Below are 6,153 nucleotides of genomic sequence, written 5' to 3'. Positions count from 1 at the left end.
TATCCTGGTTAGTGGGATGTAGGTTGCTTGCCCGCAAACAGCACATCTTTAACATAGTACCGTACACATTTCTTCACCTCTGAAACTGAAGTAATGCCTTCACACACCAGATCCTTAATGCGCTGACAGATACTACTATCCACTGTTTGGCCAAAGTTAATAATTTCTGAAAAGTTATGCTCTGTGTGGCATGATCTTGGGGACATTGCAAAGAAAATCATTCTTTGTGTTATAACGTCTTGGCCTGAAGAAAGGGCATCAGCCAGCTTCGACAGCTGAGCTGTCCTCAGGCGTCGAACCTTGTGTTCCGAAATTCCTTCTCTTGCTTTGAGCTGTAAGATATACACACTTTTTAAGATTCCAGAACACTGCATAATTCTGCCAATGTGTAAGTGTGAGTGGGTACTTATGGTAGGCTGTAGACTTTGTCAAAATTAACATTTAGCTGATAATGTTTTTCAGCTGAAACATAACGTGGACATATTTTGATTATTAAAGTTACTATACTGAGCATATACTGATCGTGTACCTTTCTCGCAATATAACTACACATGGCAGAACTCTGAAATATGCCCATAATCATAAGATTTGAGAATTATATATATATATATATATATATATATATACATACACACACCCTTTGCTCAACTTACTTAAATTTGTTCAGCTACTATGCATCACCTAAGCTACAAAATTAATGCTCCATCTTTCTATAGTACTAGCACATAATAACTGCACAAATTAAATCTTGCAGTGTTGTAGAAAATTGCAGCCAAGTAATACACCACAAAAATATGATCACTTTGTTCTGCTAGTGTGGAAATAGCACAGACATCTTACCTTGTATTCTGGAAATGTGTCAATGACCTTAACAAGCATGACCGCCACACAGCCCTTTTTTTTGTGCCCTGCAACTTGGTCTTTGTTTTCTTGAAGGTTTTGTCACTCCACTCCGGCTTGCAATCCTCGCTCTGCAGAAATGACAAGAGAACCTAGTCTTTTTTTTTTTCTTCTAATATATGTGAGAGTATAGCACTAGCAGGAAGTCAATCATAACCTAGCTGTTGTGTTCTTATTTCGAATCCTTAGTTAAAATATGTACGACAAGGGCTCCAGTCATGAAAACTGCCCACACACATCATCGATCACTTATATTCATTTAATTGTTTCAAAGGGTAGGTTGAAATGTGTTATTCCTACTAGTAAAATAATTTTGCATCATATAATCATTACTTCTGTACAAAGCAAAAATGAATTAAACCCACATAACCTCCAGGATCAGTTAAGCCCATACACTGCAGAAGGATTGATGAAGATAATGCAGTGTTGTTTTCACCAGTTTCAAGGAAGTTTCACTTCAATCTCTCAGCTGTCCTAAACAAAGTAATCCAGAATTGCATCTCCATATGCGCTAGCATCCTTGTTAACTGTGGTGCCTAATATGCATTACTTATCCCCAAGCATTCAATAATTAAAGGACACCACTCTTGTTATGTCTTTTGCTTCGCAATATTGGAAACGAATACAGTTTTGGCAAAATTATAAAATGCAGCATTATAAAATACAGCTTTCTCTAAATGAAATGAGATTTTATTGATTAATATTTGGTTGCTGCATGAAGTGGCCTACACAAATGCTGTAGGTGGCATATGTGCTGAACAAATAATGTGTAGTCTTGCTTATTGACACCAGGTGAAGTGTACAAAGGTTTCACACATGTGTTTCAGTGAGCAAGACTTCTGTCAAAAAGGTAAATTAATGTGCGCTACCACTTATTCTCACCTACATTACTTCAATGATTTAGATAACCAGTTTGGAATTTTATGCTAGCTGCTAGACATGTATGATACATACACAATACTGTTCATATATTTTGCAGTCTTATTTATCTATATTATTTAGTAAATTTTGTTGCTTATATTCAATAATAAAATAATATCACCAAAAGTTCGAATAAGTGCAGCTTAACCAAAATATATTCCCAAAATCATGATTTTGGGCAGCTACATATCTAAAGCTACTCAATCCCCAAAGTGGTGACTTGAGTCACCAAGCTGCAAGTAACTATATGTCATGAATCTTGCAATATTTACAGTAGATTTATATAAAAAAAAAAATATAGCATCACAAAGAACTCTGAACAGCAGCCACAGCTTTATATCTGCTTTTCTGGGACTTCTGCCATTGAAGTATTTAAACAGTTGGTGACTTTCACACACAGCCACTTCCTCCAATGTGCTAAAACTTGTATGGGTTTGACAGTTGCCTGTTGCCATGCATTCATATAGGCGTGCACACTCCGAATAAGGCTTTATGAACTAGTGGAAACATTTTCATTCAAAATACATAAATTAGTCACCATTGCAGCTGCTCTTTTTTCTTGTGTCTTGTGTTGATCTTTTCCAAAAAGGCATCCTTTGTGGACCTTTGAGATCAGTCCGAATGGCATGTCAAGACGCAGAGGCAGAATTCCACGCTCCAAAGAGAAACAGTTGAGCTGTAATACATGAAGTTTTATGAATGTTTTCTATAATGCACTTTATACACAAATGATAACATGCAAGTGCAATACTCAAATCTCAACTCTCTATAAACAATAATTAAATTACCACATATATAACATAACCATCTGCTAAAACATATTATATACCTATAATATATATATATATATATATATATATATATATATATATATATATGTATACTACACACACACACACACACACACACACACACACACACACACACACACACACACACACACACACACACACACACACATACACACACACACACACACACACACACACACACACACACACCTCATTCACAGAATTACGGCTGTCATTTACATTTGCTCAAGCATATCACTTTTATTACTTTGTGATTGGTGCACCAAAAATCATAATATATTTACATGTATAATATGGGATCCCTGCAAGTGAGTCTATAAAAAACGTAAAATAAAATTCTTATTGCACTATTCGGGGAAACTTTTACATACAATACCAACAATGCGCAATTATTTCTTTAACCTATGATCAAAGAACAATTAAATGTGGTGAACCCATGCTTAGTTATATATACGCTCTAAAACGGATCGAGGAATTAATAACCATAAGTAAAATAATTCCCAGATAACTGTTGGCAATTAACTGATTAAGTTCATCACATTCTCATCGAAAGACTTGCATACTGATCAAGGGAGGGTGCAATAAAGATTGATAAAGCCGAATCATGGCAGCTGCGCGCAAAGATGGCTTGTCCACAGTACAACAAAGTAGTGCGGCGAAGCCCTAAAAAAAAAAAAATCGAAATAGCCCTAAAGCGAAATAGTACGAGTTTGAAAGTTCTATGCTCGCCCTGAAGACCTCAACGATGAACTCGCTCTGCCTTTCCAATGACTCATCACCTCATTTACATCCGACATATGCAAGGCTGACGCCGACTTGTGCAAGAAGTTAATTGAAGCCATGACTGCTTGTCGGGCATGCCGCAGAATTGCTTGATGCTTAATATGACAGCGAAGAAAATTAATTCTCATTTTTTACTTTGTCAGACCCACGGTGTGTGTGTGTGTTAACTTGTCAGTGCCAAAAACAAATACCAGCAAAAGGAGCTATCGCTTTCGATTCACGCACACAAATGATTGCATCGTTGGACGTCTTTGGGCACAAATCTTTTCATTATAATTGTAGTGTCACACCAACGCTCGGTGATTGTCGACGATGACAAAGACGACGAGCGTACGTCGAAAGGCGCGTGCAAAAGAAAGAAGACGGCAGACAAAAGACGAAGACGCAAGAGACTGACGCGCTAGGTAAACGGTCGACCTGAACACCGACCTGAGCTTCAACGCACCCTTACATTTGGTGGAGGCTGCTCTTCGTTCCCTCCTCTCAAGCTGGAGCTTCGCAGCCGCACACTAGCTCGGCCATCCGCTATGCCTGAGGCAACAAGCCAGACCGCCACTCCACACTCGACTGATCCCACCGGTTCCCCTACCATCCTGTGCTCCGGTGGGCTTCGCCAGCGTGACCCCAGCTTTTTCAGTGGCGCCGACGACCAAGATGTAGACGACTGGCTATCCTCCTACGAACGCGTAAGCGCCTACAACAAGTGGGACGACACCACGAAGTTAGCCAACGTCCTCTTTTACCTGACCGATGTAGCAAATTTATGGTTCCGCAACCACGAACCCGACCTACCCACCTGGTCGGCCTTCAAAACGAGCTTTTCCGAGGTGTTCGGCCGCCCCGCTGTGCGCAAACTGCGCGCCGAACAACGCCTCGAAGCCCGCGCCCAGAATCCCGATGAATCGTTCACCAGCTACATAGAGGACATTGTGGATCTTTGTAGACGTGTTGATCCTTGCATGTCCGAAGCTGACAAGATCACCAAAATCGTGAAGGGAATCTCCGACGATGCATTTCACATGTTGACGGCCAGAAACCCCCAAACCGTCGTCGAGGTAGTTCAGCTCTGTCAGAGTTACGACGTCCTCAAAAGGCAACGAGCTTCTACCCGGCGTTCTCTCGTGAACGATCGGTTATTCGTACCTCCGACAGCATGCAGTCTCACTTCTGAACCACCTTCCCTCCTTCCTGAGATCAAGGCCTTTATACGGGAGGAAGTGGCTCGTCAACTATCGCTCCTCCCTGCTTCTGCCGCAACCACCCCATCGATAGATTCTGCACTTCGACGCACCATCCAGGAGCAAGTTGCAGAAGTTTTACCGCCAAGTTCTCAAATTGCGCCTGTGACAGCCCCGTTAACGTACGCCGCTGTCGCCGCCAGACCACCACCCTGCCCTGTCGCGTATGCTGCGCCGTTACCACCGCCACCACCTCCGCCCCGCCCTTATCTGCCTCCTCGACGTCCGGTCAACAATCCATGGCGGACCTCCGACAACCGCCCAATCTGTTATTCATGTGGCGTTCCTGGCCACGTCGCCCGGCTTTGTCGCCAGCGCACGCAGTCATACCGCAATGGCCCCCGCCTGTACAGTTACAACTACAGTTCAAACTTTGAACCTTCCCCTCCCCCTGTCCCTGCCGGCACTTCTACGGACTCATCTTATCCTGACCGCTCCTCCCACTCCTCCCGTCGATCGCCGTCTCCCCGCCGTCGTTCCCTCTCGCCGCTGCGCCGTCGCTCTCCTGCTGGCCCGGAGGAAAACTAACAGCCGCAGTTCCGGAGGCAAGAACTGCGTTTTCCTCAACTTGTGAAAGTCCTCCGTCTTCCCCGACCAACGTTATCGAAGTGTTTGTTGATGGCGTCGCAGTTCTCGCTCTTGTGGACACTGGCGCCGCTGTGTCTGTTATAAGTGCCAACCTTTGCCGCCGACTTCGTAAAGTTACGACGACTGTTTCGAAATTTTTTCTCCGAACTGCCAGCTCACATCGCATTCAACCGCTTGCGGCGTGCACAGCTCGAATTGTCATTCAGGGTGTTTTGTACGTCGCCGAATTTTTTGTGCTGCCTCACTGCTCTCACGAACTGATTCTGGGTTGCGACTTTCTCACTAGTCATCATGCCATTATTGATTGTGCCCGAGCCAGCATCGAATTGTCTCCGCTTTCACCGGCCGCCTCGTCTGATACACCGCTCTACATCGATAAGATAACTGTGGCCGAAGATACTGACATCCCCGCCTGCTCTACCGTCCTCGTGCCCGTTTCCTGCGCCGGCTTTTCTGATTCGACAGTTCTGTTCACTCCGACTCACGCAGCTAATCGTCGCCATTGCTTAGTCCTGCCTTTCGCCCTTCTGACTTTCTGTGGTGGCTACAGCGCCATATACGTCTCTAACCCGTCGCCTTGTCCGTCAACGCTTCTTCGGGGAGAACGTCTTGGTCATGTCGAGTCCTTTGATGACGCTATGACATCTGCCGTCTCAGAAGACCCAACCCCACTGCAACTCGATACTATTGACTTGCCCGCTTATGTACCGAACGACGACTCCACTGCAGCTTTTTCTGGCTGTCTGGATGCCAGCCTTTCAGCAGATCAACGCGACCAGCTCGTCAGCTTGCTGCAGCGCTTCCGTTCCTCATTCGACCTTCCTCGGACATCTTTGGGGCGCACATCCGTAGTCACTCACTGCATCGACACCGGTACGCACGCCCCGGTACGCCAGCGCCCTTATCGGGTA

General features: G+C 44.3%; 1 long non-coding RNA gene across 1 annotated transcript; it reads right to left on the bottom strand.

Annotated features, from left to right (window-relative positions):
* On the bottom strand, positions 1 to 2,468 carry LOC146210169 (uncharacterized). Its single transcript, XR_014708400.1, has 3 exons — positions 2,360 to 2,468; positions 841 to 971; positions 1 to 332 (listed from the first exon to the last, which is right to left on the bottom strand). It is a non-coding gene; the product is annotated as an uncharacterized LOC146210169 (long non-coding RNA).
* Positions 2,469 to 6,153: the final 3,685 nt, after the last annotated feature.

The sequence above is a fragment of the Amblyomma maculatum genome, chromosome 1, assembly GCF_055883805.1.
Source record: "Amblyomma maculatum isolate TAMU_Amacu chromosome 1, ASM5588380v1, whole genome shotgun sequence".
Taxonomy (NCBI): Eukaryota; Metazoa; Arthropoda; class Arachnida; order Ixodida; family Ixodidae; genus Amblyomma; species Amblyomma maculatum.
The sequence above is the reverse complement of the archived record's forward strand: the minus strand, read 5'-3'. Positions and strand labels throughout refer to the sequence as shown.